Here is a 13,557-nt window from a genome sequence, read left to right on the forward strand (position 1 = left end):
AAGCCAGAAGCAACAAATATTCGGGGGAACGAGGTCGGAAACTTCTTTCTTTCACTGTTGGCGAACAGCGAGCCGGCAGCAAAGAGCACGCATTCTTGCTCCTACTGGCAGCTTCTTTTTTATATGGAACGTTTCCCGCGTTGTTCCTCCGTTGTTTTGGCGCGCTTTTTCCCCCACCATAACAAGCCGCCCTTCCCTCTCGTGCTTCCGTGGCTCTGGCGGCTTTGTGCGGATGCGTCTTTTCCTACAAAATAGCGCTGAGCCGATGTGCGCAAGGCGCAAACCGCGTGTTCTCATCCGTTCATCGCTATACACGTTTCCCGCGCGCTTCACCCGTGCTTGAGCTATTGCTAATTAGCTTCTGTTGAGGTTTCAAACAGAAGCGCCTGCTTTCGCATGCTGGCTAAACACCGAGTTCCCTGCTAGTCTCAACTTTGTTACATGTTATGACGATGTACGTTACGCCAACGTACTGCTCGTCGGGGAGGTGCGTGTTATCAATACATGCATTGCGCGGTGCAGACTACATAAGCGAGATTAGCAATGCGTACAGCTATCGGCGACCGGTATACTGGTAAGATAGATAGCCTTAAAATTAGAAGGCTGTCGAAAGAAGGAACACGACAATTCAAGAATGTATACAACCGCGCGCGATATGAAGGTTAATTAACACGGCAAGCTGGCCGAGTTGGTGATTGAACGTGTTCCTAAGGGGGGGCAGCGCAACCCGGACGAAGGACAAGAGGAAGTAATCTGACCGCGCATTGTAGAGTTTGCTTATGTAAACCTATGCTTGAACAAGAGGAAATATTGCATAAAAATATGAATCAAATCAACCGCAAGATTGTGGAAGCCTGCTTCATGCATGTAAACTCAGGCGCATGCGTCAGCTAGAGTTCTATCACTCTGCACGATAAAGAAACTTGAGTGTTTGAATGGCAAGATAGGCTGACACATGTAAACGTCACTTCACTCGTGTTTACATTTTCTGTATATTTTAGTCCCTTGTTTGAAAAAATAAACCAGTTGTTAGTTTGCGCTCGTATAGTGTACTTCCTGTTGTCTTTCGTCCGGGTTGCGCTGCCCACCCTTAGGAACATGAAGGTTAAAGCACGAGCATCAAACTTTCCAGTGCCGTCAAAGGACGCTTTCGGTGCGGCGGAGACGAGACTGCACGAGGCATTGTGAAACAACAGCGCAGACAACTCAGGGCGATGGCCACACACGGGCGCTGACTGTCAACTGATGGTTCATTCGAGAAACGGAAATACGTACGGGAAGAAAAGCTGGGAACATAGTCAACGTTACATACCGAAAAAAAAAACTAATAAAAAAGCTGCAAGTTATCAGGCACCAAATGGGGCAAAAGCCACGGCCGCCCCGCAACTATCACAAACACCTATCGTGTATGCAAACTGAATGCACTAGTAAAAAAAACAAAACAACAGCAACAACAAGAGGAGCAAAGAAAGCAGACAACATACGTCAACAACTAAAAACCGAAGACCACAAGAACAAATGAAAGAGAACGCGGACGGTCCCATCGTGCGCAGCGAGAATTCTAGCCGCCAGTTTCGGGTCCGATGTCTCCCGCGAGGACTGCCACACACCTCCGCGAGTGGATCTCGCTGTAGGTGCCACAGGGGCGCCATCAAGTGCTCCTGCAGCAGCTGTCTCTTTTTGGTGCTACAGACGGAGCGGGACTGCGCTTACCCCCAGCACTCGTCGCGCCACGGCGCATCACGCGGTCCGGTGCACTCGGTTCGGGTGCTCGCCAGAATTCAAAGATAGAGCCTCTTCGTATCTCGCTTTCCGCGTTGGCTATTGCATATTCTTACAACCTGCGATGCTTTATTGACGTCGAGCTTATCATGTAAGTGTGTGTGTTTTCTACCTTTCTTGCAGCCATTTATTCTTATTTCTTGCGGTACGCCGTCGTTCTTTGCCAAACAAAAGCAGCAGAAACAGAAAGCAGAGCCTGCGGCGCGGCTTCTTCGAAGCGGAGTGGTGATATTCCGAAATGCAAATGCGAGTCGGGTTTACGTTCGAAGATCGCGGAGCGACCAGCGGCGAGGAGCAGCTGGTTGAGCAGCTGCTTTCTCCACGCACCTCGGTGCAAGGAGAAAGGCGAACAGCTCGTCATTTACCGCCTCCGACGCACTCCCATGCAATGGTGTAAGCCTTTGTATCTCGTATATTAAAGCAAGATATCGCTGTGCAAAAGCTTATGTTTCTAGTGGAGAGTCGTGATGCTTGGGAATTCCTTAATCTACCCATTGACGTGGTTGTTCTTGTGAACACACAAATTTAGTAGCAGAGAGAATTGCGTGATACTTTGCCGTGGTTGGTTGAGCACTCTGGGACAATTTGCATGCTGCTTGTTCCCCGTAAACTGGAATCGAGAATGCTTCGGCAGAATTTTGACCCCTGAATGATCCGTCGGTATAAACTTGAATTAAGCCTTGGCGCTCAGTGTAAATATGTGACAATGGATGTTAGGTATTTCGCTTCTGTTGCTGGCAGTTTGTATTTACATGCAATTCCTGCTACTGAAAGGAAAATATTTGGAATGTGGAGAAGCCAAGGACGATGTCTAACTGCCAGCACTGGTGCACCGGAACGCGGTTTCTGCATTGTTCTATAATTTCGTGCACCCTTGCCCCATCTCGGCTAGTAAGCGCCAGATAATGGAGATGGTTTGCATGTTGAGTGGTTATACGAAAACAGTGACAGCATATCTCCGCACCCCTCAGTGACCGGACAGAAGGCGGGTCAGACTGGCGTTCTGGGTAGAACTTGCCCCATCTCGGCTAGTAAACGCCAGATAATGGAGATGGTTTGCACGTTGAGTGGTTATACGGAAACAGTGGCAGCATATCTCCGCACCCCTCAGTGACCGGACAGAAGGCGGGTGAGACTGGCGTTCCGGGTAGAACGAGGCGAACCACCCCCCCCCCCCCCCACACACACACAAAGCGGGGGCACTGGCGCGTACAAGTGCCCTGACCGTGCGCGATGCGACGGGATCGTCTGACTCAGCTCGCACGCGGCACTAAAAACTGCATCGCCTGGAGCCTCTTCGCTGCGCAGGAACACCCTGTCCTCCTGCCAGTCAGGTATATGACCAAAATTGAAAAGAAGGTATCTTTTTTTTTTAAATCAAGTATACATTTAAAGAAAGACGAAAGAAAGAATCAGGGGCTGCCTCTTGTACTTTTTCTTTTGGTTAACTGACGGGTGCACACATATACGAGCATGTAATTAGGCGACGGCACCCAGCCAACGAAAGCTGTAATAGACGTGTGAGTCGGCTTCACCACAGGGCTGAGCTTAAACGAACCGTTCCCAACCCCGCAAGCGCTGAGCGGCTGGGCATGCGGTGCGACGATTGGCCTTTTCAAGTAGCTTCCCGGCCGCAGCGCTGAAACAGCGCCTGCTTTCTGCCAAAGGGGAGCACTGTCAGAGTCGGCGCTCAATAGCGAACGAGCGTGGGAGACCACTGCACTCCCGAACCGCAACGCACAATGGACCCCACTCTCGTACGAGGCGGCGCCTTCAAAACGCGGGTTTCGGTAAAAAACTTCTCACGCGCCAATGAACAGCGGGGCGCGTGTATGCTGTGGGAGAGTTTATATTGATAAGCTGACGTCGTAGGTGAATCATTCGTCCATTCCAATTTCAAGTGAAAATAGCTAACTTGGTGAGGGAGCTTATATTGCTAAGGATGGCCGGCGTTGATTAACAGATGGCGCAGTCCACTTGATCGCCGATAAATGCTGCAACTTAACGCTTTTACTGATGCCAGGGAAAGCGCCTCTGTACACGATGCCAAGCGCTAGTGAATCCCGACTGTCATCACAGACAACGCGGAGAAACGTCAGAGCGCAGAGTTTCAGGAGAAGGTCATGCGCACCACTCGTCCAGTCTTCGCATTGCTGAGACAAACGCAACCATTGCGGTCGTACACCTAGAGAGGTACCAGTTAAACTTTTGAACAGCATAACCACAGCTACGAATTCTTGCTCAGTGACAGCTAGGACTCCGCTCATTCGGTGGAGGGGAGCCCTCATAAAGTGGACCCACACACACACACACACACACACACACACACACACACACACACACACACACACACACACACACACACACACACACACATACACACACACACACACACACACACATACATACATACATACATACATATATATATATATATATATATATATATATATATATATATATATATATACGCAGGAAAGAGACGACGAACTTTTTGGGAGACTTCTTTTTCTTACTTAACGTTTTGATATATATATTATATATATATCAGCCTATTTTATGTCCCCTGCAGGACGAAGGCCTCTTCCTGCGATTCTTCAATTCAATTACCCCTGTCCTGCGCCAACCGATTCTAACTAGCACCCGCGAATTTCCTAATTTCATCGCACCACCTAGTCTTCTGCCGTCCTCTTCCCTTCTCTCGGTACCTATTCTGTAACCCTAATGGTCCAACGGTTATCTAGCCTGTGTATTACATGACCTGCAGCTCCATTTTCTTTCTCTTGATATTTCTCAGAATATCGTCTATACCCGTTGCTCTCTGATCCAAACCGCTCTCTTTCTGTCTCTTAACGTTATGCCTAGCAATCTTCGTTCGATCGCTCTTTGCGCTGCCCTTAACCTGTTCTCAAGCTTCTTTGTCAGTCTCCAAGTCTCTGCCCCATATGTCAGCACTGTTGCACCTTCCTTTTCAATGATAATGGTAAACTTCCAATGAGGAGCTGACAATATCTGCCGTATGCGATCCAACCTATTTTTGTTCTATGAATTTCCTTCTCATGATCAGGGTTCCCTGTGATTAGTTGACCTATGTAAACGTACTCCTTCACAGACTCTAGAGGCTGACTGGCTATCCTGAATTCTTGTTCCCTTACCCGGCTATTCACCATTATCTTTGCCTTCTCCAAATCAATCTTCAACCCCACTTTTACGCTCTCTCTGTAAAGGTCCTCTATGATTTGTTGCAACTCGTCTGCATTGTTGCTGAATAGAACAATGTCATTGGCAAGTCGAATGTTGCTGAGATATTAGCCGTCGATCCTTACTCCTAAGCCTTCCCAGTTTGATAGCTTGAGTACTTCTTCCAAGCACGCAGTGATTAGTATTGCAGAGATTGTGTCTCCTTGCCTGATCTCGTTCTTCAGAGGTATCTTCCTACTTGTGTAAAATCAAGGTGGCTGTGGAATCTCTGTAGATATTTTCCAAGGTATTTATGTAAGCGGTCTCTACACCTTGATTACGTAATGCCTCTATGACTGTTGGTTCCTCTACTGAATCAAATGCTTTTTCGTAATCTATGAAAGCCATATAGAGGTTTATTGCACTCTGCAGATTTCTCGATAACCTGATTGATGACATGGATGTGATCCATTGTAGAGTATCCCTTTCTGAAGCCAGCCTGTTCCCTTGGTTGACTAATGTCCAGTGTTGCCCGTATCCTATTCGATATTATTTTGGTGAATATTTTATATAATACTGGGGGTACGCTATTAGACTTATAGCTTTGCAATTCTTTAACGTCTCCATTTTTATGGATTAGTATAATGTTTGCATTCTTCAAGTTTTCTGGGACCCTTGCAGTCGATAGACACTTCGTATAGAGAGCCGCCAGTTTTCCAAGCATTATGTCTCCTCCAGCTTTGATTAAATCGACTATTATTCCATGTTGTCCTGCCGCTCTTCCCCGTGTCATGCCTTGAAAGGCCCTTCTGACCTCATCGCTAGTTATAGGAGGAGTTTGTCCACTGGGTACTGCACAGGTCAGTATAGAATTCTTCCACTGCTTTTACTATACCTTCTAGATTTCTGATGGTATTACCCTGCTTATCTTTCAGTGCACACATCTTGATTTGTCCTGTGCCAAGTTTCCTTCTCCTCGATCTCAGGCTGCGTCCATTTCTTACGGCTCTTCAGTGTTTCTCAAGTTATAATTTCGTATAACCCTCATTTTTCCTTATAAGCCTTATAACCCTTGTTGATCAGTTTTGACTGTTCCGCGAATTCTATCTGATTTCTTGAGTTGGACCGTTTCATTCTTTGTAGCTTCTTTATTAGGCCCTTTGCTACTTTGGAGAGCTTGCCTACTGGTTGCCTTGGTACCTTACCTCCTACTTCAATTGCTGCCTTTCAAGCCAGCCTAGTTACGTTTTCATTCATTACCTCTGTGTCATCTTCATCTTTCTGTCCTAAGGCTGCATATTTGTTTGCAAGCACTAGCCTGAATTTATCTGCTTTTACCCTTATTGCCTTTAGGGGTGCGGTCTTGTACGAGTTCCAAAATCGAACGGAGGCGGTCCGTTCTTTACGTCACGAAATAGGCTGTCCGTTCCGTTGCGTTCGTCCGATAGCAGACGACACGGAGTGATTGACAGCAGATATCACGTCACAATTGGCGTCATGGCGTTCATCACGGTTCAAATTGACCAATCGTGTGCGGCTCGGTGGAACGGACCCCCTCCGTTATATTTTGGAACGCGTACAAGATCGCACCATAGGTTGACCTGTTTCTTTTTGACCCATCTTACTTTTTCTCTCTTCAAATTGAGGTAAATCCTAGCCCTGACTAACCTATGATCACTTCACTTTAGCCTACCTAACACTTCTACATCCTGCACTATGCTGGGATCGGCATAAAGTATGAAATCAATTTCATTTCTTGTTTCACCATTAGGGCTTTTCTAGGTCCACGTTTTATTCCAACGATTCCTGAAGAAGGTGTTCATTACTCGCAGCTTATTCCTTTGTGCGAATTCTAGCGTTCCTAGGATCGACGCCGTAGTTGCCAATTGCTTGTTCAGCAGCATGCATTTTCCTCACTTTTGCATTGAAGTCGCCCATTAGTACAATATATTGAGTTTGCACTTTTCTCATCGCTAATTCAAAATCTTCATAAAACTGATCTTCTTTATCATCATCGTGACTGGATGTTGGAGCGTAGGCTTGTACTACCTTCAATCTATACCTCTTATTAAGTTTGATTACGACTACTGCTACCCTCTGACTAATGCTGTAGAATTCGTCAATGTTTCCGGCTATGTCCTTATGGATTAGGAATCCTACCCCATATTGCTTCTTATCTGGGTTACCACTATAGCAGAAGACATGACCGTTAGTCAGCATTGTATAAGCATCACCAGTTCTTCTAATCTCACTAAGGCCAATGATATACCAAACAATATCTGATAGTTCCTCAAAGAGTCCCGCTAAGCTAGCCTCACTCGACAGAGTTCGGCTGTTAAAGGCTGCCAAGGTCAGTTTCCGTTGGTTGCCTGTCCGGGTTCAGAGATTCTTAGCACCCTCTGCCGCGTTACAGGTCTGACCACCACCTTGGTCAAGTGCTCCGCAGCTGCTGGGGACTGAGAGCCATGGTTAATTGTAGGAATCATGAGGGAGTGGCCGAATACTGCACCAGGGAGGCCAATTCCTGTTCTGGTGAGGGAGCCTCTTTGTTGGAGCTTAGTGGGCCTTACCTAATTTGGTTGTACCTGGATTAGTATCAGGGAGGCCAATTCCTGTTCTGGTGAGGGAGCCTCTTTGTTGGAGCTTAGTGGGCCTACCTAATTTGGTTGCACCTGGATTAGTATAGTCCCACTTGCTCTCGGCATCTTTTGCCGGTGTGAAGCGTCACTCCAAGCCTGCAGATGTGGTGCACTGAAGGAGGTCGAAATCTTGCACACCATTGTTAGATGTAAAAAAAAAAGGGATGCGAACTTTCAACTATCTTAACCGATCATTCGTATAGCTCAGTCATATAATCCCGCAGGCGGCGAGTCACCTTATCGCCGAAAAGTACCACCCAGAGGGCCCTACATGCCTAAGCGATCCGTCGATTTGTCCGCCCTTTGCGGGTTTATCCACCCTCTGCGCAATACAATTCCCGGGAATACAAACTAAAATACGCTAGAAGGAATAACCGCAAATGTAGACGAAAGGAATGGACGCAAATACGATCGTTCTGACATGATGAAAATCTGTGTGTTAACTTTACAAGTGGTAGTGTCGCTACTTGCTTTTTCCTTATTTGCATGATTGCTGTAAAACCGTCTCATCACTTTTCTCTGCTCCTGTTGTGCGGAAAATTTCGCATCATCAAAAGAAAGCCCGTTTTGGCAGCGCGCCTGGTAAGCTGCTACGGATAAATTCTTGAACTTTGTAGTGGTATGGGAGTGTGCAGTATTCACGTATTAGGTTCCCCGAATAGTTTTTCAAGATCTGTATAAGCTAGCTTCTATGTATGTAGGCTTCTATAAATATATATATAGAATCAGTTGCTGTGGTTGAAATTGAAATCTAGAAAAGATTTGGAAACAACCTCAGGGGCGTTACAACACTATATTTTATGGTTTCGCACTTACCTACAAAAGTGGACAAAATGCATGCGTGTTTGACATAGCACAACACTCATAATGCATAACTAAACGAATGAAAGTTAACTGCTAACCTAAAGAAGTTAAGATGAACTTTACTAATTCACGAACAGGTAGCTTCACACTCAGGTGCCTCCTGAGACGGTATGCTGTGCAAAGAATCTCAGTCGAACAACGGTGGTGACCATCATGTGCAGTGCCGCGAGGAAATGCAGTGCGAGAAAACGTGCTTTCCTGTTCTTGCTCATGCCATATCAACCAATTAATTTCAATTAAATAATTAATCGAAAAGCCGAAGAATTAGAATCCCCCCCCCCAATTGCCCTACAGGCAAAAAAAAAAAAATCTCCTTCAGCGCTTGTCAAGTGGGTGCCGCAGTGCTTCAGTGGACATGCCGGGGAGGGGAGGGGGGGCACCGAGCCCCTTCTTGAAAGGGGGGCCGGGTCCGCTCGAACTTTCAGCTTTAAGCGCGTTCAGTCTTGCTTAAACAACGATTGGCGTATGCAATCTTTGCATTATGACGATGTATAACCTGCATCACTCCGATGCCCATTAAGCCGGCGGCAGTGTGAACATCGGTGAGAGCGGATGGATCCAAGCGACAGCCGATTATGAGCTCAACAGGCGTCCCCGCGAAGGTATTTTCGCAAAAATAATGTCAATGGGTACCAAGTGTCCGTGAATATTGGTGCTAAACGTCGAAAGTAAGAACATAAGCCCGGAAATCCGCGGAGCATATAACTGTGCTGGCTTCCAAAATGTTGACTGTCTCCATTTCCAAGGGGCTCCTGTCCAATGTCATCTCTGTCAACCACACGGCAATGAACCCAAAGTTATGCCAATCAAAAATACGCAGTCGTTGTTTCTGTCGAAAGCCTGCTCTAATTTCAGTGCGCAAGTGGCTAAGCGCACGTTATAGTTGATCGCAAGTGAATTTCGGGAAGTTTTATGTGCATATATGTTCAGGTAAAAAGTCGCAGTTTCCCCTGAAACGCGAAGCCCCGATCGCGATAGCAAATTAGTAGATAGCTATACGAAGTAAGGCGAGTAGTGTTAGCGACCGTATAAACCTGTAAACATTCGCTTACTGACTAAATTATTAATGATTTAATATGTAAGCGCGACTCAACGAGGACGTCGAAACAAATTGACACACAGAGACAGCGCTGTCTCTGTATGTCTGCTTGTTTCTACGTGCTCGTTCAATCACGCTTGCACATTCTATCATGGATTCAAACCAACTAGCCCGCCAACGTGTTTTAACTAAATTAACAAGCACGGTGTCACGCGCGCACAGGTAAACGTGAACACACCTCGCTCGATGAACGCGGAAACTCGCTGTCAAAATGCTGGAGTGAGGAATCGTAGCAGAAGCAGCAGCGATCGAATTGACCTTCGTGCATATCTCGCTTCAACGAGAACGAAACGTCGAAAGCACAGCGTATACGAAGCTACCGGCACTACGCGCACTCTGCAAATATGGACGATCGCTTTGAAGATGACGCCCGCTCGGGCGCGCACTTTGGCTACGTCGCTGATCGCTTTCGAGATGCGGCGCCCACACGGCCGCGCCGAAAGCAGCAGCCGCCGGAGAAGAACCCCCTCCCTCCCTCAGCCTCACCACCGTGCCTCGCGCGCGACAGGAGAGGGCGCGCTTCAGGTCCGCCATTGTTGTTTGAGACCAGGACAGGTGTACTGCGGACTAAAACGTACCGAGCCAGATACCAGGAGATAGATTTGTTGTGCGGGGCGTGTGGAGAGAAGGAGGAAACGGCTGAACATCTGATACTTGCTTGTAAACAACTTCACCCTAAAGTTGAATGCAACGGGGAACTATTCAAGGCTCTGGGTTTTAAAGACAGTGAAAGTAAAATAGACTTTGAACAGGTAGAAATAACTAAACGGAGGCTATCTGATTGGTGGATCATATCAACGCAAAATAAATACATAGGTATGCATGCATATAGCACCATTCAAGGCTAGGTGGCGCGCTGCGCCGCCGCCCGATTCAAAGGGTTCAGCCTCAATCATCCATCCATCCATCCTTCCTCGCTCGCTCGCACGAGATTCAGACGCGTCCGCCGGCTCACCCTCGTACGCTTTCCCTCACACATACAGCATACCACGCGCGGTGACGATTTTAACGCCTTTGGAATTTATATGGAACCTCACGGCGACCACAGAAATGCGCCTGGAATGTCCATATAATTCCTATCGCAATAAAAAACTGATATGGTTTATTGGAGCCGCAGCCGCAATGGGGCACGTGAAACGTCTTGTACGTGCTGCTGATGGTGTAAGCGAACTACGCTGCAGAAATAGCGCAACGAAAATACATAAGTGACATTTATTCACGGATTACAATGTTTACATGTTTAACCTAGGATATAGTTAGTAGAGTCCTACGGTCTAATCTTGCAATTGTGCTCGTTCCTTAGAAACCTCGCACTTGTAAGCGATCGCGTTGTCGATGAAGATGAATTGCGCTGTAGCCAGCTCCCAGCGCCTATGGTGCTCGGGTGCACAAGTAACCTGTTCACGCTGTGGTCCCGCAATCAGGCTGCTGGGTGCGCCCTAGAAGCTCCTGGTGGATTTCCACGGCTGGTCTCGTCGTCTAATTCCATTGCTGTCGCAGAACCCTCTTCTGGTGGCGGCCGAGACCCTGCGCCACTCAAGCGCGCCACACTCATAGATGGTTGGGGCTCGTGCGCTTGCCTCAATCTCCTGCGCTTGCGCACCCTGTGGAGACGGGCGCCGTCCCCTGTGGGCGAAGGCCATGGTGGTTAGAGGAGTAGGTGTGCAGTGTTTCGCACCATACACTTTGAACTGGTGACAGACATGTCCACACCAAACTTCCTGATGCCGTTCTGAAGATTTATCTCGAGGAGTCTGTCGAGTCATCTTTTCTGACAGCACCAAGACATTCTAGCGCGCTTCCTAAGGCGACTGTGGACGACAATACGAAGAGAAGACATTCAAAACTTCTTAACAAGAAACCAGATCCGCTGCAAACTTATAGCTGTGAGTGCCGCTTGGTGGAGTGAATTCTGGGAAAGGATGGTTCGGTCCGTGAAACATCATTGAAGGAAGCCGTGGGAAACAGCTAGTGGAAATAGGAGAAGCTCACAGTACTAACAGAAATCGAAGCTGTCATCTACTCTCAACCTTTGACCTACGCTTAGACGGAGGCGAACGAACCCGAACCTCTAGCACCATCGCACTATCCGGTAGGAATGTGACTGACCACTCTTCCTGATAGCGGTTCCGCTACAGAGGTGGCTTCGCCACCTGTTCAACTCGCTCGTCGCTGACGCTACCACCAAAGGACGGTCGACCAATTTTGGCGTCGCTGGCAAAAGGAGTACCAGACAGGTCTCCAATCAACCCATTCTGCTGTGCCGAATTCGTCAACCTCTCTCGTTTTAGTTCACGAACATTATCTACCGAGGCAGCTCCGGAAAACTGGACAAGTGGCAGAAGTTCCCCCTGGACGAGATGGAAGAATCAAAATCTGCATGACGCACATGCGTAAGAACGATATTGAAAAGACCACTTCAACTGTTGAAATACCCGGGCGAAGGACCTGAAGCTTCGTCCGGAGGGAGTATGAAGAAATTAGCAACTTCAGACGCCTTCTTTCCGTCAACGGGCAACCCTGTTCTTTTCCGAACTCGCTTGACAACGAGCATCTCTATAGAAATAAAGTTAGTTGCTTTGTTCACCTCAAACGAAGCAGTCAGTTCTTTCTTGACCTGCCATAATTTTCTCAATAATCGGTACAGATTCCACTAAGAGGACGCTGTGAGATATTGCACCGGCTTCGCGGTTTGCCCTGGTGTTCGAGGAACAGGCTGTGAGACTCATTCGCTGGAGTAAATACAAAAGTGCCGTCATGCAACTGCCGTCATACTGTCTTCGTCGCCGTCGTCTTGCCACTGTCGTCAAACGCAGAACGGTTCGCTTTAGACACATTTTCCACCTATTATATGTTTGAAGATCCCCAAACGATGCTGGACAACCAGACACCGGCAAAATACTTCGTATAATATCAATTCCCACAGTGCGTGAGGTGTGCATAATATTATTTGTTTTTAGCAACATTATTCAAGTGTTTTCATGACATTTTGGGAACTTGTTACTGGTTTCAATTCAGTATCGCAAAAGGGTGTGAACCTGAGCTTGCTGGTAGTGTTTCATGAAGAAGAAACAGCGCGAAAAAACGGACAAGAAAGAGAGGCCTAGTTGTGTCCTTTCTTTCTGTCCAGGTTTTCGTGCTGTTCTTCTGTCAGTGTTGCGCTTTACAATGTAAGCATTACAGCTTATTATATCATATATTGGTGCCTATACGTGCGTATGAGCACAAAAATTGCTATCTGTCCCGAGGTGCCAACTTGCCACTTTAAGAACTTACAGTGAACTTTACTGACACGTAGGTGAAAATTCATCATGTTATCGTTTTTTGAAGTCACACTTTATTTGCCGTATTGGCTGCCAAAATGGCAATCAGAAGCTGCCGTTGTGGTGCGTTTTTCGACGCGACATGACAACGTTTACGTTGTGGAAGCAAGCATAATCAACCGACAGCGCTCTGTAACCGCCTGCTCTTCTCCTACAGACACCGTGTTCGGATACGCGTGGCTAGCGAGTGCTGTGAGCACCACGCATCGAGCTCGGTTGCGACACAAAGCCCGATGGCATCGCCGGAAATCGTTAGCGTGCTGCAGGAAGCGCGCGCGACCGTCCTTGTGGGAGAACATCCGGAACTGCGTCGCGTGATGCAGAGACAGCCTGCGGCCCTGCGGGGAACAAACGAGCGAACTGGACCAGTCGTCGTCCTTCACACGAGCCAACGAACAGGGCTGGATAAAGACACCTTCACTATTTGTATATTTTAATACTTAGATACACTCGCACATTCTTCATTATAGCTGCGTTGTTAGCTTGCAAATTTTTCAACTTCTGCCAACATACTTCGTTCCTTTGGAGTTTTCTCAAATAGCACGTAAGAATTTTGTGTCTTTCTATATTCATGAGATCGTCTAATGCGATTACCATTCTTTGGTGACTTCTTCCAATTTGCAGTACGTCTGTCTGAATGTATATCTGTCCGTTTGTCCTCGGTTAACCG

At 47.3% G+C, this 13,557-nt stretch overlaps 1 protein-coding gene across 2 annotated transcripts in view; it reads left to right on the forward strand.

The window, feature by feature from the left end:
• LOC142564698 (alpha-(1,3)-fucosyltransferase C-like) overlaps positions 1–13,557 on the forward strand; it is an 89,279-nt gene that overhangs the window by 803 nt on the left and 74,919 nt on the right. The window contains exon 1 of one of the 2 annotated variants that reach the window (XM_075675830.1): positions 1,715–1,873. The exons of the other annotated variant lie outside the window; for it this stretch is intronic. The gene's annotated coding sequence lies outside the window, so the exon portion shown is untranslated. Of the gene's footprint in view, positions 1–1,714; positions 1,874–13,557 lie in introns of those variants that run through there. 2 annotated transcript variants of the gene reach the window in all.

This window comes from Dermacentor variabilis, chromosome 11, assembly GCF_050947875.1.
Source record: "Dermacentor variabilis isolate Ectoservices chromosome 11, ASM5094787v1, whole genome shotgun sequence".
NCBI classification, from domain to species: Eukaryota; Metazoa; Arthropoda; class Arachnida; order Ixodida; family Ixodidae; genus Dermacentor; species Dermacentor variabilis.